This window comes from Dasypus novemcinctus, chromosome 19 (genome assembly GCF_030445035.2).
Source record: "Dasypus novemcinctus isolate mDasNov1 chromosome 19, mDasNov1.1.hap2, whole genome shotgun sequence".
Lineage (NCBI taxonomy): Eukaryota > Metazoa > Chordata > Mammalia > Cingulata > Dasypodidae > Dasypus > Dasypus novemcinctus.
Window position 1 is genome coordinate 79,485,395 of NC_080691.1, and position 23,837 is coordinate 79,509,231.

Sequence of the window (23,837 nt, forward strand, 5' to 3'; positions counted from 1 at the left end):
TCCACTGCTGTCCAACCCGGAAGTGGGAGACTGAGGCAGCAGGCCACCAGTTTACAAAAATCAACTTTTTTTTTTCCTTTATGTGAAAACTAACCTAATCCTTGTTTGTTTGTTTGTTTTTAACATTTTATGGCTGACAAAAGGTTTAAACTGAGAAATTACCGGGCAAACTGATTTTTATTTCCCTAGCCTAGTAGATAGGTTTAATCTGCCACACCTAGTCTTGCCTTTAAAGCTTTTGCAAAGAGGAGGCCCTTTCCCAATTGTTTCTATAATCAAATTTCTATGACTTTTTCATCATGTTTAGTTTAATTTGGGCTTTAAGAATATTTATTTACATATATAACTGCATACTTAATTTTTAACAATTTGAGCAAATAGGCAGACATGAATAGTTTGACACAAAAACATAACTTTAAACTTCTAATTTTTACAAAACAAGTGTGACTACAAAACATTTCAAAGACTCCTGAAACTTATTTTAATTTGTACTATGACTGTGCAGTTTTACACTATGACCATGCAGTTTTACACAAGAATTTTTTAAATAATGGATTGTAACCAAAGTGTTCTCAATGCTTTAGCACTATTTTTTGTTTCAGAACTTTATATTTTACTTTGAAATTAGCAGAATTTTGGATAAGCAACAAGATTAATATATATTTACTGAGGCTATTTGAAGCCTCAAGGGAGACAGATTGGTTTCTCTCATGAATTACTACTCTTAGGAACCGTCAGGGCAGGAGACTTCTCCCCCTCCACCCCCCCCCCTTTTTTTTTATTTTGGAGATAATAAAACTCCAGTGGTCATTTAACCTTATTCTATCAGGCAGCAATTTATTTAGTTTACACTTGAATTCATGAGAGAAAGGATTACTAATACCAGGAGAGGAGACAGTGATGTCCCAGCTCTTCTCAATTATGAAATAACCATAGGCAAAGGCAAGGGGTGAGGTTAGGCTTGAAGTAACCATAAACAAAGGAAAGGTTAGTTTAGAATTTACACTTAAATAATAGTTTCAGGCTAAATTCACTCAGCTATAATTTCAGTTATTATCTTTTCACTGTTTTATAATATAAATGCATTTATAAATGATTTTAACTCTTAGTTACAGTTTTTATTAATTTTTTAAAAACCTGTTAATTTTATAACACCTTTAAATACCTTTCATTTGACTTATAACATATTAAGTGAACTTAACCATTACTTTAATTTTTCCTTTAAAGTAAAAGAATAAATCTCTTGCAGTTAGTTTGAAATAAAAAGCTACTTTTCAGGATTTGATTTCTAGAACATTATGTTCTTTTAAAAGAGGTAAGACTCTTCTTCAAACACTGAGGAAATGATGAGGTTAAAGCACAAGAAGCTATTTTGCTGAAACAGATTTTCTTTGTATACTGATCTTACTCAATTTTAATCATAAAATTTTCCTTCCACAAACCTTCTACACTTTCAGTATCCATTCAGGTTTTGTCCCACACTCTACTCTTTCCAATAATCAATCATTTTATCTTAGGACAAAATCATCTTCTGTTTCCTTAACAATAAAAACACATTCCATATATCCCACATACTAAGTTACCAGGCAAACTTCTTACAACATATAATTGCCATTAATACTAAACAAGCTTGTTAAAATAATTAACTTTTCTTCACTTTAAATACTTAGTAGCATGTAATACCAGAAACAGTTTTTTGGAAGCAAGTTGGCAGGGGACACTGGCTGCCGAATAAGTTTGTTATAAAATTACCTTTTATTATTATTATTATCAATTCAGTTTTTGTTTAATAATGACTTTCTGCAATTAGTCATTTAAATACCTTAATTTAAACAATGCTTTGTAAAACTTTTATAATTATTTATACCCTTAAGACAAATTTTACCTTCACAGAACACATTCTCTTACTTAAAGTTACTACAATACCTTCTAAGAACCTGGGCAGAATGCAAACGCATTTTGGCTTTTTTTTTGACACCCTATGGAGGGAACTTTACTGCATTTATTCTGATTCTGCTTTTCACCCCCTTCACTTCCCCCTCTTCCAGGCAGTCGGGTGCACAACAATCAAACAGGAATGCGGCTTATAAATAGAAGGTGTGGACTCACTGGAAAGGGGCAAGCCGCTCCCCCCTTTCCAGCTTTCAGCCAAAATGGGCAGACAGAACCTACTCAAATTTGGCAACTCTCCCAGGGACCCAGCCACCCTGACTGGGACATCCCCAACAAACTTGGGTGTGTGGCGCGGACACAGATGGCCTCCAAGCCCTGGCAAAGGGCCAGACCAGAGACAAGACAGCAGAGCATGCACAAACATCTAGACTCCGCAAACATCCAGACTCCTCAGTTTTGCCCCATAATCATTTCACTCCCTTGCCAATGGCAAGGGAGGGCTCCAGCTCAGCTGTAATTCTACTTTACATAAAGACACAACTCCAACACTAGCATTGAGCTGACACAGACAGAAGCACAAAGGTCACTAATCTGACCAACAAGTTTATATATATATTTTCAGCATGGCTGCCCCCACAGCCATCACAAACCTTGGAACACTTAACATTTGGTATGAAGTGAATTCATTCACAATTTAGCACCATAATAAAAGATTTCAGCTAGACTTTTTCCACTGTTTAAACTTTACACCCAGACCAAGCTCCACCAGAAAGGCCGATCCATTTTCCTGTAACCAAGTTTTGTTTTGTTTTGTTTTTTTAATCTAGACCAATTTCCAGGATGTTAGGACTTGAACCTATAAACCGCCCTTTTTATTAAAATCAAGCCTCCACTCCTTTAGTGGATATAAGACTAGTACCAGATTCTAACATGCAGTTAGACAAACCCAAAACACCAGGGCTTTTCCTGGTTTTTCTCCAGGACATTAGGACTCGAACCTATAAACAACCCTTCCTATTAAAATCAAGACTCCACTCCTTCAGTGGATGTGAGACCAGTACCAGATTCTAACATGCAGTTAGACAAACCTAAAACACCAGGGCTTTCCCCCGGTTTTTCTCCTTTTCCCAAGCCTAGAGAGAATGGCTTCCCCCCAATTTTCTGGGGCTACTAGGGTTCTCTCAGGAGGTGATCAGCCTCCCCTTCCTAGCAATTAAAGCTAGGGCTTTCCAGACTTTGCTCACCCGGGGAGTCTTACCTTCTTCCATGTTCAGAGTTCTTTTTCATTCCCAGAATCTTTCTCTTCAGGCCTTCCATTGCCCTCGATTTTTGTCAGGAAGATTCTGGTGGAGCCCACATCCTTTCTGGATTAAATTTAATCCAGGGGCGCCCAGATTTGGGGTTCACCTGAGTCCTCCCAGCTTCCTCGGGGATTTGGAAGGGGCAGCAAAATGCTACCGTCTCTGGCCTTCATTTGTTATCCCTTCGTGGTTGCCAAAAATGTTGTAGAATTTGAGAGAGGTTCAATTATTTGTGTATTGAGAGGCCAGGACTCAGGAATGATTTTGAGAAGGAAAAATGGTTTATTGGTGGCCTGCCAGACTCGGGAGCTTTCTGTTTGAATCCTGAGCCCCAAACAAGATTTTTGAATCCCTTTTATACAGAGAGGAAAGGCCAAATGGTCCCTTTGTTTCAGTTCTCAATAGGCTTCAATTAGCATATATATCTTCCACATCTTAGGCAAGCTTTTAGCATGGACTTCAGACATTCTAGGTAAGCTTTTAGCATATTTAGTTTGCATTTCCCCTAAATACTTAAAGTTTATAGACCTTGCATTGTTAAACTGTTTCCTGGGACTGGAGTCCTTGCCATTGTTACCAAGGGCAGGACTGTAGCCTCTTACTGTCACACCCACAAGTCAGAGAGCTTAGGTTATCTCTGAAGAGACAAAGAGCCTCCCACCCATAGCCCACATCACTGCAAGTTCAGATCAGTCCCACGGCCAATAGCCATCAATTATCTGAGCTAACCGTATTTTTGTTTTAAAAGAAATCAGGTATTGCTTGATGTGAATTGGCTGGGAATGAGGTTTTAATTGTATTTCTACTGGATTTGCACATACAGCATGACTGGGGAGTCCTGTTGCCCAAACCACTGCATTTACCTGAGAGTCTATTTGAAAGGGATAGTTATTATCCTCTTCATGCTCTCCTCCTGCTTAAGAGAAGAGTACAGCCTGGAGGGCCCATGCTTGGTTTGTTGGGACTCTCACACTCAGACATCCTTTTTTAAAAGTGATTTCTGCTTGAAGTTTAGCTAAAAGGTCCCTTCCTAAAATGGGGTTTGGACACTCAGGCACATAGAAAAATTGGTGATAAACCTGGCCTTTCCCAATCTGGCAGCTTAAAGGGGCTAAAACTCACAGCTGTGAAGTTTTTGCTATAGCTCCAGAAATGGTGGTTTCCTGTTTTGTAAGAGGGCCTAGTTGTTCATTAACTACTGAGTCAGTAGCTCCTGTATGCAGGAGAAACTCGACTTGCTTCCCTCCCACTGTTGCAATTACCTGGGGCTCTTGTTCCGAGATGGGGATACTGTGTGGGAGGCTCCAGTCCCTGAGCTCCCATTATTCAGTCAGTGTGGGTTTCCCCGGCCCATCATTTGGGGTTTTCCTGCTTTTAGCCTGGGGCACTCCTTTTTCCAGTGGCCTTTACCTTTGCAATAGGCACACTGTTGTGGTCCTAAGGCTGGGTGCTCAGAACCCTTCTGCCGTCCTGGCTTTGCATACCCAAGATCGCCCACACGCCTTGGCCTTCCCATGCCAATAGTGCCGCTTGCTGTTTCATCTGCTTCTGCTGTGGCTTGGTCCCAATTTGTGTACACTTTAAAGGCAATTTCAACTAATTGCGAGATAGGCCTACCAAGCCCTCCATCTAACTTCCACAATTTCTGACGAATATCGGGGACACTTTGACTAAAATCAAGGTTAAATTTACCATACGTGCATTTTTGGCTTCTTTTGGGTCTCTCTCTGTATATCTGCAGAAAGCATTAAAGAAACACTCAAGAAATGCAGAGGGATTTTCCTGCAGTTTCTGTCGGACCTCTTGTAATTTAGTGATTGGTTTTTTTGTCTTGAAGCACCTTTCCACAGCCCAGCAAGAAGGCAGACTTTATAGTGGTCAAGGAGGTTCACGTGGCCTTGGTCATTAAGATTCCAATGAGGATCAGCTTCAGGGACTGCCTCATTTGGGGAGCTGTAAATAGGATTTTGAGGTGCTGCCTGCCGCAATGCCTCAGCTTCTTCTTGCGCTTTTTCGAGGGTGTGAGGAGGACATTCATAAGGTCTTGTACATCACCCCAGGTTGGATTGTGTGCGGCAAAATGGAAACAAACAGGGTAGTAGCTTTCTTGGGATCTGCACGATAAGCTGGGGTGTTATTTTTCTGATTAAACAAATCAGAGGTGGTGAAAGGAGTGTGGACGAAAAGAAAGCCTCGAGATCGTCCTTGATTATCAAAATTTCCATTTGGAACTTGCCACAGCAGAAACTGACCTACAGTCTCCTTTGGGTAGGGGGGGCTACCCTGGCCAAAAACAGCTCCACTCCGAGTATGGGAGGGAGATTGAAGGAAAGGCCCTTGTGGGAGGGAAAAGGGGCCTGATAGCACTAAGGGAAGAGTGGGTTTTGGCGGTGGCCCTGGTAGGGGAGGAGGCAGGGGGGTCTAGAATAATGAGGGGGTGGGGTACTTAAGTCAAGGAGTTCATCAATGGGTCCTAAGAGAGGGGATCCCAGGACCTCAACAGTTTTTGTAACCAGGGCTGAAGGGGGCCTACACACCGTTAATTCACACTCTCTGGAGTTTCCTTATCTTTCCACAACTCAAAGAAGACTTGAACATATGGGATTTCTACCCATTTCTCTTGCTGTTTACAAAATAAGTCCAATTGCAAGATAGTATTAAAATTCAAAGACCCATTTTCTGGCCAAATTGCTCTGTCATCTAATCTATATGTAGGCCAAGCCTCATTGCAAAAAATAATTAAGTTATTTTTCTGTAACCCAGATCCCCCAAATTTAGACCAATTTTTCAGGTTGCATCTTAGTTTGGAGCACTCGTGTACCGGCATCTTGTTCCCCATGGCAGCAGAAAGAGAGAGAGAACAGCCCCAAACAAAGGCACAAAAGGCAGCAGGCTTCCCCTTAAAGGGAGTGAGGGAGTGGGACTCAAACCCACGAAACCTCTCCCACTCCCAATTCACACTACCTTAGTGAAGGTAAACCAAATACTAACTTGCAGTTAGCTAAACGAAAAAGAACAATGAATAAAGGAACCAACTCACCTGCCAGGGGAAGGAGACAACCCGGTCCTCCGTCCTAACCCCATGAGCCCTGGTTCCTTTGGTGGCTGGAAAGGGGCTCTGCCCCGGGGAACCCCCAAGTCCTTGGGAAAATCCTGAGTGGCTGCGGGAGTCAGGCATGCCTCGTGCAGACAGCCCTCTTTGCAGTTCACACTGGAAGCATTCTCTGGTTACTGTTTTTATTTATTTATTTTAGTCCCTTCGTGGTCACCAATTTGTCAGGCTTCAAGGCAGGGCCTTTATGGATAACCAGAGATGGCATGAAGAAAACTTGAACACGAGAGTTAGGCAAACTCACATTTATTACGTCTGCAGAGGTCAGGAGCCAAGGCCAGTCCAAAGTGACTCAGACCCGACTCCCCACGCTGCAGTTTCACTCTTGCTTAAATACCCAAGTTACTACTCAGCATTTCTTTAATGATGCATTAGTTTTTATGCATATGAATGAACACACATAGCTGGTTATATAATTATAAGTTTAGTATGTTCAGGAAATCACTCTTGCACATACATTGCATGATCAAGAAAGGGGCGGATAACTCCACCCCTGGGTGGGAATTTTACTATGTTAATTAAGCAAGTTGAAGTGAGGACAGCAAGGGGCTGCTTCTGCGCAGGTCTGGCCAACTGGTTGAAGCTGGTTTTCATACTTCATTGCTTCAACAGGATATTCTTGACCACCAAAAGCGGAATTTGTCACAAAGAGAGGGTTGCATCTCATTACCTTCTGATTTACATTCAATTCTTTTCTTTGTATCCTAGCAACAGGGAGAGAAACAAGTTACTTTCAGGTATTCGGTCATCTTACATCCATCAAGGGCAGCAGCAAGGAGGCAGGCTTTAGCTTGGTCTCGTTTGTGTTTTTCTATTTTGGCTTCCTCCTCCCTATTGTTAAAGACCTTGAAGGCTATTTTAATTAGGTCTTTCTGAGGGATTTGAGGGCCCTCCTCTAACTTCCACAGTTTTTTTCTGGTATCTGGGTATGCGTGAGGGATAAAGTGAGTATGTAAGTATGGTCATCTGGATTCAGAATCCGGGTCTAAATTAGTGTATTTGAGGAATGATTCTGTTAATCTATTCATAAAGGCAACAGGGTTTTCATCTGATCTTTGGGAAATTTTTTTGATCTTGTCATGATTTACCGCTTTGAAGGCTTCCTTTTCCATGCCTTCTATTTTGCAGGTTAGAAAGTGTGCTATGCAATCTAAATCTCTAGAGCCTGCCTGATGTTGTCACGGAGGGGAGGCTGCGGGAACTGCACTGGTGCCAGGGGCGTGTCGGGGAGGTCCTGTGTGTGTAGGGAATTGGCAAAGGCAGTGGCTGCAGCCCAAATGCGGCTTTTTTCCTCAGGGGTGGTAGAAGTTATTGTGACATAGACATTGTGATATGTGAGATGATAGGAGCGAGTGAGCTGTTGGAATTCTTTAATGGATGTAGCAGGATTTTCTGAAAAGGAGCCTAATCGTTCTTCTATCTGACTAAGATCTGAGAGTGAGGAGAGAATGTGTATTTTAACTATTCCATTTTTCTGAGAGGTAGGAGGAAAGTTGATGTTTGTGTGGAATTAAGAGGTGGAGAGTGTTAGAAAGAAAGCTGCACCTGCAACAAAACAAAAATTCACCCGATTGTGGAGGAGAAAAGAATTTTACTAACGATCTTGCAAGAATGGGCGCATGACCTGGATAAAATGGCCGGCAGCCACACAGCAAGAAACCCTGACGTTTATACCCTAAAGCTCACACGCAGATCCCTCCCCTGTTCGCCACTGATTGGGTACTTCAGGGGTTACAGCCTATCTGAATTGTCTAAGCTCCACGGTTCTGCTCTGTACACCCTGAGGGGCTGGGCGGGCTCAGTGCTGCTGTCACCCCTGGCGCACTTTTCAAATTTGGCGCCGTTTCACTCTTGGCCCCGCCCCCGCTTCTCACCATTGGCCCTTCTCGCTCTGACCCCGCCCCCAGCACTCACCATACGCCCCCCCTCGTTTTGGCGCCACTTTTCAAATTCCTGGCGCACCAAAGCCGTTAGGACCGCTCTCCATCCTCCTCAGTGGCAGAGCCAGCTCTGGCTTCTGCTTTGTGAAAATTAAACTTAACCCTTTCCCACAAGAGGGGTTAACTTCTGTGTTTACAGAGGTGGAGCTGGACGCGGGGAACGGGAGGACGTAGTCCTCTTGGCGAGCTTGAGGAGGGGAGAAAGGAGGGGCAGAAGATGGTGTGGCGGGGGCTGAGGGGCAGGAGGTGGTGGCGAGGATTAGGACTGAGGCGAAGTAGGAGGCATATAGGGAGGGGGTGCATGAGGACCTGGGCTTGCTGGGTCAAAGTTGAGATTTTCAGACGATTTGGGAGATGGGTGAGAGGGAGGTGAAAGTATCTGATTGAGCAACAGGATTTGGTAAGAGGAGTATGACTGACAGAGAAGGACGGTTTTGGAGAAATAAGACGGCTGAACGTAAGAGACCTCTAGCCGCTTGCCATGCTGTTGGATGAAGATTTCCAGACCTCTAAGGGTCTGTATGTCAAAGGTACCATGTTCCAGCCATTGACTTTCATGTTCTAATTTGTACCGGGGCCAAATGGTACTGGAGTAATTGAGAGGAGCTGAAGGAGTGTTTCCCATGTTTGGAAGCTGGGATGAGGTCAGGGACTCTCAAAGGTTAACCGAGCAAGTCAGGCGTCCCCGAGTTAGTCAGAGAGCCTGATCAGCAGGAAGTCCACACCCAGGACCGGACATCTCTGATTCCTGAGAGGCTTCTGGGGATGCAGGTCAGGCACCTGCCGTGGTCCCCGAAAATGGAGAGGATCTCTGACCTAGCTAGGATTTGCAGAGTTGTCTGAAACAATGGGGGAGAGAACAGGATCCTCCAGAGAAGAATTCCCTTAACTCACCCAGTTAATCAGAGTCCAGTGTTGGATGGAGTTACAGCAGCGGCAAAGGCAGCTCTCACAATCTGTGGCCTCAGCGCAATCTCAAGTGTCTCTGGGGTTCACTCTGGGGAGTTCCGGGAGAGGGTGAAAGTGAGGATAGGACCCAGAGTTTCATGATCAGGATCCAAGAGTAAGCCTGGGTGAGCTGCCACTGCCCATTGCTTCCTCTTTCCAAGATCAGGCAACCAGATCACCGACCAGGATCTGGGAGTAAGACGGAGTGAGCTGCCACTGCTCGCTGATTCCCAGGTTGCAAGGTATGGTGGCGGGGGTCTCCTCTTCTGAGATCCCAGGTTTCAACACCGTATGTTAGATGCTGGGGTGAGACCATTGGGGTGAGACAACACCGTATGTTAGATGCTGGGGACACAGAGACCAGTGATTGGAGGCAAGGATTTACTGGGAAGCTCTCCCAATGGACGGGGTCTGAAGAATAAACTTCAGCCCTGCCCCCTGCCAGCATGGTGGGGGCCTGAAGAGAAACTTCAGCCCACTTCTGGCAGAGGTAGTCATGAATTTATACAGTACACCTATAGGCGGAAACATGGTAGTGGGTTTGGGATCAGGTAAGACCTGAGGGCCTATAGGGATGGCTAAGGGGTGGTGGGCTAGGGGCAGTGAATTTTAGGGGTGTGGGAGGGTTGGTGAGGTCATGTGGCTTCTTTGTCTGTTTTGTGAGGAAATAAACTGTATCTGGACATGTAGGCTCAGGATGGGGGCTGTTCTATGTCATGAAACATCTGAGTAAACAGCTGGTTGCCTTTCAATAATGGGGCAGGTTAATAATAAACTTTCAGCTTCTGCAAGCTGGGGCTCTTATGGGGACTAGGGATGGTGCCTAGTCCTGTCTATACACTTATTGTTTGTATATGTTCATGTATGAATAATATACCTCAATAATTTTTTTTAGTATAAAAAAAAATGACTGGGGAGTGGATATGGCTCAAGTGGCTGAGCACCTGTTTCCCACATGGGAGGTCCTGGGTTAAGTTCCCAGTGCCTCCTAAAAACAAAAACAAACAGCAATCAAACAAATGAAAAAACTAACTTAGGGGACCTGATGTGGCTCAGGGGTTGAGTGCCAGCTTCCCACATAAATGTCCCAGGTTCATTATTCCCTTGCCCCAGTACCTCAAACAAACAAACAAAAAAAGCCTGATAGAGTAGAGCAGAAAGAAAGCAGTAGAGCAAAAGAAAAACCTAAGGAGGCATAAAAGAAATGATTTATGTATTTTACATTTAAATTAATAATTTATCCATTGAAGATTCCATTAAATTAAAAGACACATACAGAAAACAGATGGCAAGTTGAAGGAAAATATTTGTAAGATTGATGACAGAATAAAATGCTGATTTCTTTAAGAGGTAAATAACTTAGAAGTTAAGTCATTGAGAAAAAACTGACACTCACTAGAAAGATGAAAAAAAGAATATGTGCAGACTTCATAAAAATAAATACTCAGAATAAGCAAACTCATAGAGTCAGAATCTAGAATATAGGTTACCAGGAGATGGGAAGGAAATAGGGAATGGGAAGTTAACATTTAAAATGTACAGGGTTTCTATTCGGAATGGTGGAAATATTTTGGTAGTGGATGGTGGTGATGGTAATGCAACATTGTGAGCACAATTAATAGCACTAAAATATAAATCTGACTATGATTAAAAGAAGAAGTGTTAGATTGTACATATGGTAACAGAATAATTTTTTTATAATTCACTGAGCTGCACTACACAAAAAGTGAAACACAAATTAAACCATGAGTTATAGTTGAATATAATTATAAAAAATGTGCTACCATCAATTGTAGCAAATGTCCCAGACCAATGCAAGGTGTTAATAATGATCTGGTGTGTAGGAATCCTGTATTTTATGCATGATTGCTCTGCCAACACACAATTTCTCTGAAAAAGAGAAAGAAAGAAAGAGAGAGAGAGAGAAAAGAAATACAAATGCAAATGCTCATGAAAGGAACTCAGGGGAAGCATACTTGGCCCAGTGGTTAGGGCATCCCTCTATCACATGGGAGGTCCACGGTTCAAACCCCGGGCCTCCTTGACCCATGTGGAGCTGGCCCATGCGCAGTGCTGATGCGTGCAAGGAGTGCCATGCCAAGCAGGGGTGTCCCCCGCGTAGGGGAGCCCCATGCGCAAGGAGTGCACCCCATAAGGAGAGCCGCCCAGCACGACAGAAAGTGCAGCCTGCCTAAGAATGGTGCTGCTGACACAACAAAATGATGCAACAAAAAGAAACACAGATTCCTGTGCTGCTGACAGCAACAGAAGGAGACAAAGAAGAAGATGCAGCAAATAGACACAGAGAACAACCGGGCTGGGAGGGAAGGGAAGAGAAATAAATAAATAAATAAATAAATCTTAAAAAAAAGAAAAAGAAAGGAACTCAGTCATTGTAAGAGAACTGGAATAGTAAAATATACTTTCTTATTATTTAGTAAAAAATTAAAATGTTCAATGAGTCCCCTCGTTGCAAGTGTGTTGGGGGGAAGAAGTATCCCCATATTTGGCTCCTGGGATTTGAAATGGATCCAGTCTTTGGAGGGACAGTTTGGGAAAAAACTATGAAGATATCAAAATATGCCTCTCCTTCATTATTTTATTTTTACAAACACTCCACTTTCCCCCTCTCCTTATCCCCCTAGTTAATCTCTAATCTACTTTCTAATCTCTGAATTTTCTATTTCTAGTCATCTCTCATGGGTGACATCATTCAATTTTGTCTTTAGGTGCCTTGCTTGTTTCACTGAGCGTGTCTTCAAGGTCCTTCCATGTTATCGCATATCTCATGTCATCATTCTTTTTTATGGCCAAATGATATTCCACTGTGTTTATATACCACATTTTGTTTATTCATTCATTCGTTGATGGACACTTGGGTTGTTTTCAGTTTTGGACTATTGTGAGTAATGCTGCTATGAACATTGGTGTACAACTATCTGTTAGAGACCCTGTTTCACTGTCTTTGGTATATAATTGGAAGTGGGATGAATGGGTCATACAGTAATTCTATATTTAACTTTTTGAAGAACAACCATATTGCTTTCCACAGTGGCTGCCCCATTTTATATTCTCACCAAGAAGGCACTAGAGTTCCAATTTCTCTGCATCCTCTCCAACACTTATTTTCCATTTTTTAAATAATAATCACCCTCATGGGTATGAAGTAGTATGTCACTGTGGTTTTAATTTGCATTTCCCTAATGACTAATGATGTCGACCATCCTTTCATGTGTTTAGTGGTCATTTGTATATCTTCTGTGGAGAAATGTCTATTCAAGTCCTTTGCCTGTTTCTTAATTGTCTTTTTGCCATTGCATTGTAAAAGTTCTTGATACATTATGACTACTAAGCCCTTATATATGGTTTGAAACTATTTTCTCCCACTCTGTAGGTTGTCTTTTCACTTTCCTGATAATTTCCTTCAATACACAAAGATTTTTAATTTTGACAAAATCAAATATACCTATTTCTTTAGTTGACCATTATTTTGGTATCATATCTAAGAATCCATTGCTAAATCCCAGGTCCTGAAGATTTGCCCTTATGTTATTTTCTAAGCATTTTATAGTTTTGGCTCTTATATTTATGTCCTTGATTTTGTTTTATCACATGGTATGATGTAAAGGACTAGCTTCATGCTTCTACATGTGTATACTCAGTTTTCCCAACACTATTTTCTTAAAATTTTTAAAAGATATTTAGATTATATAAATATTGCATTAAAAATATAGGGGATTCCATATGCTCCCCACACTGCCCATATTTACCCAAATTAACAATATCCTTCATTAATGTGGTATATTCATTGCAATTGATGAACACATTTTGAAGCATTGCCACTAAGCATGGATTATAGTTTACATTGTCATTTACACACTCTCTCACACAATTCTGTAGGTTATGTCAAGATATATAATGACCTGTATCTGTCATTGCAGTGTCATTCAGGACAATTCCCAAGTCCTGAAAATGCTCCCCTATTACACCTGTTTTCCCTCTCCCTCTCCTCAGAACCTCCAGTGGCCACTGCCTCCACATCAATAATATAAGTTCTTCCATTGCTAGAATCACAATAAGTCTATAGTAGAATACAAGTAAGTCCAAGATAGTCCATATTTCATTCCCCAATCCTGAGGATTCTGGGATGGTAATGCCCACTCCACTTCTAAAGGGGGGGCCTCAATCCCATATGGCTGATGGATGGGACTCCCTAGCTTGCAGTTGTAGACTCTCTTGGTTCCTTGGAATGGTAGTTGTCCATCTTCACCTCCTTGTTTGTTGTCCTGGGTGAGTCCAAGGAACTGGAGGCTAGGTGTTGCAACTCTGTTGAGGCTCAAGGCCCAGCTGGCACATGGACAGCCCAGAGATTCAAGTCCAGCACCAACTAAGTCAATGTCATTTTGCCAGAACTCTCCTCCCAACACTATGTTTTGAAGAAACTATTCTTTTCCCATGGCACATACTTGGCACTTTTCTAAAAAAAATAAGTTGTCCACACAAATATATGGATTTATTTCTGGACCTTCAATTCTGTTCCACTGATTTATTTGTCTATGTTTGTACCGCACGCTCTTTTGATCACTGTTGCATTGTAGTACAATGTGAATTCAGGAAGTTTGAGATTTCCAAACCTATTTTTTCCCCTTTATTTTTTTTAAATGTTACATTCAAAAAATATAAGAGGTCCCACATACCCCCCACCCTGCTCACCCCACTCCTCCCAAATCAGCAACTTCTTTCATCATCATGGGACATTCATTGCATTTGGTGAATATATTTTGGAGCACTGTTGCCCTACATGGATAAATGGTTTACATTGTAGTTTACACTCTCCCCAGTCCACCCAGTGGGCCATGGCAGGACATACATTGTCCAACATCTGTCCCTGCAGTACCATCCAGGACAACCCCAAGTCCTGAAAATGCCCCCACATCATATCTCTTCTTCCCTCTCCCTACCTTCAGCAGCTACCATGGCCACTTTCTCCACATCAATGCTACAATTTCTTCCATTACCGATCACAATATTTCCATAGTAGAATATCAGTAAGTTCACTCTAATCCATACTCTATTCCTCCATCCTATTCTTTTTGTTCAAGATTGTTTTGGCTATTTAGGGCCACTTCCACTTCCGTATGAATTTGAGGGTTGGTCTTTCCATTTCTTCAAAATATCTTTTGGAATTTTGATAGAGATTGCATTGAGTTTTAATAACTCTTAGGGTAATATTTACACTATTACTCTAATAATTCTTAGGGTATTATTAACAATATTAACTCTTGCCATTTAAGTCTTCCTTAATTTCATTCACAAGTGTTTCATAAATGTCAGTATACAGATCTTTTATATCCCTGGTTGTTAAATTTATTCCTAGATATTTTATTCTTTTAGGTGCTATTGTGAATGAAATTATTTTTCTTAATTTCCTCCTAGCATTATTCATTGCTAGTGTACAGGAACACAATTGGGTTTTATTTGGGGGGGGGGGGGATGTGTACCCTGCCACATTGCTGAATTCATTTATTAGCTCTAATAGTTTCCTTGTGAATTCCTTTGGATTTTCTGTTGGAAACTGAGGTATAGTGGCCTCACAAGGAGAGACGTGCTGTCTCCATGGCTATGCTTGCAACCTAAGGAATGCAGTAATTAAGAGTTCCTGGTAAATGGGATGAAGCTGTTAAAGGCTGAAAGAAAAGATAAGCACATACCTTTTGTAGAGAATAGAACACTTAGACTTTGTACCTTGAGATAAGGTTTTTTTAAATTCCTTAGACTATGGGTAATGCTGATAGTTAACCACATGTTGCTGCTTGATGTCACGTAGGCTATGTTTTACTGCTTATTGTCACGAGGCTACGTGTTCCTGCTTGTTGTCACATAGGTTACATGTTCCTGCTTGTTGTCACGTAGACTACATGTTCCTGCTTGTTGTCACGTAGACTGGGGTATATAGAGAGCCCCTTGTAAACAATAAAGTTGTCTGAGGAGTCTCTACTCACAGACCCCCTGATCCCAGCTCTCGTTCTTTTTCTCTCACTCTTTCTTTCTCTTTGTTTCCTTCTCCCTTTTCTCTTTCTTTCATTCCTGATACCCTTCGAGTCCAAATCTCCAATGATTTTCTATATATAAAATTTTATCATCTGCACTAGAGACAGTTTTACTTCTTTCTTTCAAAATTGGATACATTTTATGTCTTTCTTGTGTAATTGCTCTGGCAAGAAATTCAAATACAATGTTGAAAAAATGAAGAGAAAAAATGCTTAATTATATTCATATTTCACGAAACCAAACCCAATATTCTTTTTTTTTTTACCTTTGGCACTCATATAGTACCAACTTTGCTTTTGCTATAAGAACATTACAATGTTATTAACTGTAGTCCATAATTTACATTAGTTATATTATATATTAGTTATATTTTCCCATGTATCACCACATTCTTAACACTTTATGGTAGAAGAAATTCCTGTATTTATATTATTAACCCCGATCCTCATCTACTGCCAAAATCATTGTTATAAATTCCCTATATTATCCTTCAGCTCTCCTCCAACTAACAATAATCTCCCTAGACTACTTATTTCAGCCACAATTACATCCTTATATCAACATGTTTGTTACATTCATTATACTGTGCTACCATCAAGTCCAACATTACATTTGACCTTATTAAACATTCTACATACATCCAGCATCATCTACCCCTTCTCATTCCACCTTCCATCTCTCACCAACCTACACTGCCTAGCCCAACTCCATAAGTCTACTCATTGTATTTAGTCCATATCAGTGAGACCAATACAATAATTCTCCTTTTGTGTCTGGCTTATTTCACTCAACATAATATCCTCAAGGTTCCTCCATGTTGTCTTGTGCTTCCCCAGTTGATTTCTTCTTACAGCTGAATAATATTCCATTGTGGGAATATACCACATCTTGTTTATCCATTCATCAGGTAATGGACACTTAGGTTGTTTCCATCTTTTAGCAATTGTGAATAATGCCACTATGAACATTGGTGTGCAAATATCTGTTCACATCCTTGCTTTAACTTCCTCTGAACATTTTCCTAGTTGAGGGATTGCTGAATCATATGGCCATTCTATATTTCATTTCCTGAGGAACCACCAAATCATCTTCCGCTGAGGCTGCACCATTTCACACTCCCACTAGCAATAAAGTAGTTTTCCTGTTTATCCACATTCTCTCCTGCATTTATAGTTTTTTTTTTTTTAAATAATGGTCATTCTGTATGGGGTATTAGTCAGGGTTCTCTAGGGAAACAGAATCAACAAGAGATACCTATCAATTCAGTGCCATGTCAGTCGGCCCTACTTTGGAGTTTGTGTTTCTGTGTGATGGAGCTGGACTCAGATGTGATCTTTGTCCACAAGTCTCTCCTGTTTCTTTTACTGGAACTGTAGTTGGTGCTGGGGTTTAATGTATACCCAGGGGACCTGAATCTCTGGACTAACCATGTGATAGCCAGACCCTGAGCCTCAACAGACTTGCAACCCCTACACTCTGGTTTGTTGGACTTACCCCACTCAGCTAACATGGAGGTGAAGAAGGTCAACCACCAAACCAGGGAGCCAAGAGTGCCTACAACTGAAAGCAGGAGAATTGCATCCAGCATTCATGTGGAATCTAAGCCCCCTCTTGATATAGATGTGGAGTGGACACAACATTCTAAGGCCCACAGGATGGAGGACTAGAGTATGGATTAGAGTGGACTTACTGATATTCTATTCATGAACTATTGTGATTAGTAATAGAAGAAAATGTGGCATTGGTGTGGAGAAAGTGGCCATGGTGGCTGCTGGGGGTAGGGAATGGGAGGAAGAGATGTGATGTGAGGGCATTTTCAGGGGTTGGAGTTGTCCTGGGTGGTGCTGCAGGGACAGTTACCAGACATTGTATGTCCTCCCATGGCCCACTGGGTGGACTGTGGGAGAGTGTGGGCTATGGTGTGGACCATTGACCATGAGGTGCAGCGGTGCTCAGAGATGTATTCACCAAATGCAATGAATGTCTCATGATGATGGAGGAGGTTGTTATTATGGGGGGAAGAATGGAGTGAGGGGAGTGGGGAGTATATAGGGACTTCATATTTTTTTAATGTAACATTAAAAAAATAAATAAAGACAAAAAAATTAACTTGGAAAAAAAAAAGAGATACCTGTCAATAATATGCGATTATATAAGAGTCTCTTACACAACCATGGGGATGCACAAGTCCAGGTTCCACAGACAGGCAATGTAAGTCCAATGAAGGTTCTTGACAAGTTCTGGGAGATGTTGGCTGTCCAAAGATGAGCTGGGAAATTCTCTCTCAATGCTGGAATCACTTCCCCTTTTAAGGCATTTAACTGACTGGGTTAAGCATTACTCATTGTTGATGGCAATCTCCCTGACGTAATTATAACCACCTATCTATGACTTACCACTGCGGTAAAATCAATGGTGACTAAAGTCCATAAATGTCTTTGTATTACAGTTACCCCAGTGCTTGCTTGACAAAACAACTGGGCACAGTTACCTGGCCGAGTTGACACAATAGCCTAACCATCACAGTCCACCCCTTGTCAAATCAGCAACCCTACACGTTACATTAAACCATACTTAGTCTCTAAGTAAAAATAATAACAGACATGCATATATATATATATTTCTGCCTAACAATAATCAACTTTCCTGCGTACAACCAGAAACACATCAATTCCATACAGAATAGGGTGCAATTTTTTGGGTAATATTCACTCTCAAACTTGACATCCTCAAATATTATGACATGAAATGGATATAACTTGTTATATAAGGGGAAAGTTTGAGGAAGAAGGCAAAGAAATTTGTTTTGTGTACATATACAATCATCATCATAATGAAACAAGGAAAAAAGATTCATGACCATTATAGGCCTTGTTTCTGTTCTTGGTCACATGGTCAAAGTTCAAATTTATTACTACTTTCTTCCTCTACCCACTCCATGTTTCCATTACCCTCAGCAAGCACTGCAGCTGGCCATGGTTCTTTCCTTGTTGGGATGACCTGAAGATTCTGGGCCATTTGTTAGACCTGCTTGGATTGGGTTGTTGCAATTTTCCATTGACTTTAGTCATAGGACATGGCAGTACTAGGAAATGCCCTAAAGGATCTCCTGTATTCCAGGCAAAACTCTTCTTTACCCCCATCATGTAGATGCAGTCCTATTGCCCCTTAATAATCAGGATCAATCACCCCAGCCAGTACAGTAATTCCCTTCTTTGACTGTTGATTCAGTTGTAAAAGGAGCCCAAAGTGGCCAGGTGGCAGTTTTAACTTCCAGTTCAATGAAATCATTGTTGTGTTCCCTGGTAACAGCACTCCTCCTTTTGAGACTAAAACCTGCAGACCAACAGAGTTTGAGGTAGCAGGGACAGGAAGCAAAAATTTTCCTAGTGGGTCACTAGGGGTAATAGTGAGTGATTCCACTCCCATTTCCACCCCTTGATTCCTGGACCCATGGATCCTGGTTATGGGAGAAACAGAACCAAAGAGTGGATGCTGTTTTAAAGCATACACAGCCTCCTAGAGAACATTTCCCCAGCCCTGTAAGGTATTGCCACCTAGTTGGCACTGTAATTGAGTCTTCAAAAGGCCATCCCACTGTTCTATCAATCCAGCAGCTTCAGGGTGATAGGGAATGTAGTAAGACCAGTGAATTCCATGGGCACGTGGAATTCCCACACATCATTTGCAGTGAAATGGGTTCCTTGATTGGAAGTGATGCTGGGTGGAATGCCATGGTGGTAGATAAGACAGTCAGTAAGTCCACAGATGGTAATTTTGGAGGAAGCATTGCATGTGGGAAATGCAAACCCATATCCAGAGCATGTGTCTATTCCAGTTAAAACAAATCACTGCCCCTTCCACGGTGGAAGTGGTCCAATATAGTCAATCTGCCACCAGGTAGCAGGCTGGTCACCTTGAGAAATGGTGCCATATGGGGGGCTGAGTGCGGGTCTCTGCTGCTGGCAGATTGGGCACTCAGCAGTGGCTGTAGCCAAGTCAGCCTTGGTAAGGGGAAATCCGTGTTGCTGAGCCCATGCACAGCCTCCATCCCTACCTCCATGGTCACTTTGCTCATGAGCCCACTGGGCAATGACAGGAGTGGCTGGGGAAAGAGGCTGAGCATTAGCCACAGAGCAGGTCATCTTATCCACTTGATTATTAAAATCTTCCTCTGCTGAAGTCACCCTCTAATGAGCATTCATGTGGGACACAAAAATTTTCATGTTTTTTGCCCTCTCAAAAAGGTCAATCCACATACCTCTTCCCCAGACCTCCTTGTCACCAATTTTCCTATCATGTTCCTTCCAAGTCCCTGACCATCCAGCCAAACCATTGGCAACAGCCCATGAATCAGTGTACAAATGCACCTCTGGCCATTTCTTCTTCCAAGCAAAATGACCAACCAGGTGCATTGCACAAAGTTCTGCCCACTGGGAGAATTTTCCCTCACCACTGTCCTTCAGGGATGTCCCAGAAAGGGCCTGCAGTGCTGCAGCTGTCCACTTTTGGGTAGTACCTGCATAACATGCAGGACTATCTGTAAACCAATTCTGAGTTTTCTCTTCCTCAGTCAAATAATTGTAAGGGACTCCCCAAGAGGCCAAAGCTGTGGGCTGGGAAAGAGAAGGTAACTTGCAGGGGTGGTGACCAAGGGCATTTGGGCTACTTCCTCATGTAACTTACTCATGCCTTCAGGACCCACTTGAGCCCTATCTCATGTATACCACTTCCAGTTCATTATGGAGTGCTGCTGTGCATGCCCAACTTTCTGGTTTGGTGGGTCAGACAATACCCCAGTTCATGATAGGCCACTCAGGTCTCATGGTAACTTTATGGCCCATGGTTATGGTTAAGAGTTCAGTGTCTGCGAAGGCCCAGTAGCAGGTCAAAAGCTGTTTCTCAAGAGGGGAGTAGTTATCTGAACAGGACGGCAGGACTTTGCTCCAAAATCCTAAGGGTCTGCATTTTGATTCTCCTACAGAGGCCTGCCAAAGGCTCCAGACAGCTGACCTTGTGGAGAGAGACAAAGCCTAGAGTGCCTCAGTCTACAGCTGACTTTGTGGAGAAAATAGAGGACCTAAGCCCAGAAAGAAGCAATATCAGGGAAGGTCTGAACCCTCTCAGACCTTGGCATCCATCTTGCTCCAGCACATGGAAATAGTCTTTGGTGAGGGAAGTAACTTATGCTTTTATGGCCTGGTATCTGTAAGCTCCTACCCCAAATAAATATTCTTTGTAAAAACCAACCAATTTCCGGTATTTTGCATCAATTCCCCTTTGGGGAAACTGACTTGGCCCAGTGGTTTGGGCGTCCGTCTACCACATGGGAGGTCCGCGGTTCAAACCCCAGGCCTCCTTCTCCCGTGTGGAGCTGGCCCATGCGCAGTGCTGATGCGCACAAGGAGTGCCCTGCCATGCAGGGGTGGTCCCCGCGTAGGGGAGCCCCAAGGAGAGCCACCCACCGCGAAAGAAAGTGCAGCCTGCCCAGGAATGGCGCCGCCCACACTTCCCGTGCCGCTGACGACAACAGAAGCGGACAAAGAAACAAGACGCAGCAAATAGACACCAAGAACAGACAACCAGGGGAGGGGGGGGAATTAAATAAATAAATAAATCTTTAAAAAAAAAAAAAAAGAAACAAGACGCAGCAAATAGACACAGAGAACAGACAACCGGGGGGGGGGGGGAATTAAATAAATAAAATAAAATAAAAATAAAAAATAAAACACCCCTTTGGATGACTAATACAGGTGTATTTCTAAGAATTTTTCTATTTCTTTTAGATTATCTGGTCTGTTGGCATACAATTGTTCAGAGTAGTCTCTGACAATAATCTTTATTTCTGTAAGGTTAGCAGTAATATTACAATTTTCCTTTCTGATGTTAGCTTTTTGCCTCTTTTTTCTTCTTTTCTTTACCAGTCTAGCTAATTCTATTGAAGAATCAACTGATGGATTTTTCTAAGAACCACTTTTTGTTTATTTTCTCAATTGCTTTTTATTCTCTTTTTCATTTATGTCTGTTTTAATCTTAATTATTTCCTTTTTTCTGCTAACTTTGGCTCTTCTCTTTCTAGTTCCTCAAGATATAAAGTTATATTATTAGTTTGAAATCTTTTTTCTTTTTTAGTATAGACAGCCATAGCTATAAGCTTCCCTCTCAGTAGGACCTTCACTTTATCCCATACATTTTGGTATGTTGTATTTTTTTCATTTGTCTCTTAAGTATTTTCTAATTTCTTTCATATTTATTCTTTAACCAATTGGTTGATTAAGAGTTTGCTGTTTAATTCCCACATATTTGTGGATTTTCCAGTTTTCCTTCTGTTATTAATGTCTAGTTTCATTGTGATCAGAGGAGTTACTTTTTTATTATTTCAATCATTTTAAGTTTATTGACACCTCTTGTGCCTTAGCATATGATCTATCCTAAAGAAAGATTCATGTACACTTGAAAGGAATATATATTCTGCTGTTTTGGGGTAAAGTGTTGTATAAATGTTGGTTAGATCTAGTTGTTTTATAGTGTTTTCAGGTCCTCTACTTCCTTATTAATCTTCTGTTCAATATGTTCTACAGTATTGAAATCTCCACTATTATTGCTGAACTATTTCTCCCTTCAGTTTTATCAATCTTTGCTTCACATATTTATATATTTTGGCATATGTATATATTTAAGTATATATATAGAGAGAGATTTATAATTATCTTCTTGTTGAATTGACCCTTTATTGATATATAATGTCCTTTTTCTCTTGTAGCAGTTTCTTACTTAAAGCCTTTTTTATGTGATAATATAACCACTCCTGCTCTCGTTTGATGACTATTTGCATGAAATATTCTTTCCATCCTTTAAAGTTCAACCTATTTGTATCTATGTATCTAAGATGGGTCTCTTGTAAACAGCATATAGTTGGTCATGTTTCTTTATCCATTCTGCCAATCTCTGTCTTTTGATTGGAGAGCTGAATCCGTTTACATTTAAGGTAATTACTGATAAGGCAAGATTTACTTCTATTTTGTTCATTGTTGTTTTGTAAGTCATTCCACTTTGTTCTTCCTTTCCACTATTGCTGCCTTCCTTTTTGTTTAGATGGTCTTTTATAATGAGCCATTTTGAACTACTCTTTCTTTTGTATGGAATTTTAAGACAGTTTCTTTATAGTTACTGTAGGAATTATATTTAGCATCCTAGACCTATTACAGTTTAGTTTGTAATACAGTTTAGTTGAACCTAATTTGACTTCAAAATCCCACACATACACTGTACCTATAACCCTCTGACCCTCCCTTTTATGTTGTTCTTGTCTCAAATTACATCTTCATGCATTGTGTGCCCACAAAATGGTTTTTAAGAAATTTGAAGTTTAAGACCTAAGAGGTAAAAGGCAGTATTACAAATGAAAAAATGTTGAATACTGACATTATATTTACCCACTGTGGTGGTTTAGAGCTGCATGTACCCCCAGAACAGCCTGTTCTTCAAGTTAATCCATTCCCGTGGATGTAAACCCCTTATAAGTAAGACCTTTTTTTGAGGCTCCTTTAATTAAGGTATGACCCACCTCATTCAGGATGGGGCTTAATCTTATTAGAGTGCTTTATAAACAGAACAACAGAAAGAGTTAGGAATCTATGGAGATGGGAGCAGATGTAGCTTGGTGGTTGAGTGCCTGCTTCCCATATATGAAGGTCCTGGGTTCAATCCCCAGTACCACCTTTAAAAAAATCCATGAAGAGGAAAACCTGGAAGCAAGAAGCTGAAATCAATGAAACCCAGAAGAAAAGGGAGAGACTAGCAGATGCTGTCATGTGCTCTGCCATGTGACAGAGAGCCCAGGATTGCCGGCAGCCAGGCTTCAGGAAGAAAGTATCACTTTGATGATGCCTTAATTTGGACATTTTCACAGCCTCAAAACTGTAAGCTCGTAAACTATTAAATCCCTATTATTTAAGCTGGAACCATTTCCTGGTATTGTTTTAATCAGCCTAAGAAATGAAAGCACCCATATCATTATTTACGCTGGAGGTTTGCATTTCCTCAAACAGCATCGAGTTTCTGCCTGGGGTTCTTTCCTTTCAACACAAAGGACTCCTTTTACCATTTCCTATAAGGCAAATCTAGTGGTAATGCACTCCCCAATGTTTTGTTTGTCTGTAAATGTCTTAATTTCTCCCTCAATTTTGAAGGACAGCTTTGCCAGGTATATTATTCTTGGGTTACAATTTTTTCTCAGTGCTTTAAATATGTCCTCCCTCTTCCTTTTGGTCTCCATGGTTTCTATGGAAAAATCAGTGTTAATCTTATTAAGGATTCCTTTTTTATCTTTTGCTGTTTTTAAGATTCTGTCTTTGTCCTTGGCATTCGAAGGTTGATTGTAATGTGTCTCAGGATAGGCATTTTGGGTTCATCCTGCTTGGTGTTCATTGAGCATCTTAGATTTGTATCTATCATCAGATTTGGGGATTTTTCAGCCATTACTTCGCAAATATTTTTTCTGACCCTTTCTCTCCTTCTCCTTCTGGGAATCCAATGATATTGGTAAAATTGATAGTGTCACATAGATTTGTCAGGTTCTGTTCACTTGTT

General features: G+C 41.3%; 1 protein-coding gene across 3 annotated transcripts in view; it reads right to left on the minus strand.

Annotated features, from left to right (window-relative positions):
- CD70 (CD70 molecule) overlaps positions 1 to 6,581 on the minus strand; it is a 61,718-nt gene extending 55,137 nt beyond the window's left edge. For all 3 annotated transcript variants that reach the window (XR_009181930.1, XR_009181929.1, XM_058281981.1), the window contains exon 1: positions 6,235 to 6,581. The gene's annotated coding sequence lies outside the window, so the exon portion shown is untranslated. The remainder of the gene's footprint in view (positions 1 to 6,234) is intronic.
- Positions 6,582 to 23,837: the final 17,256 nt, after the last annotated feature.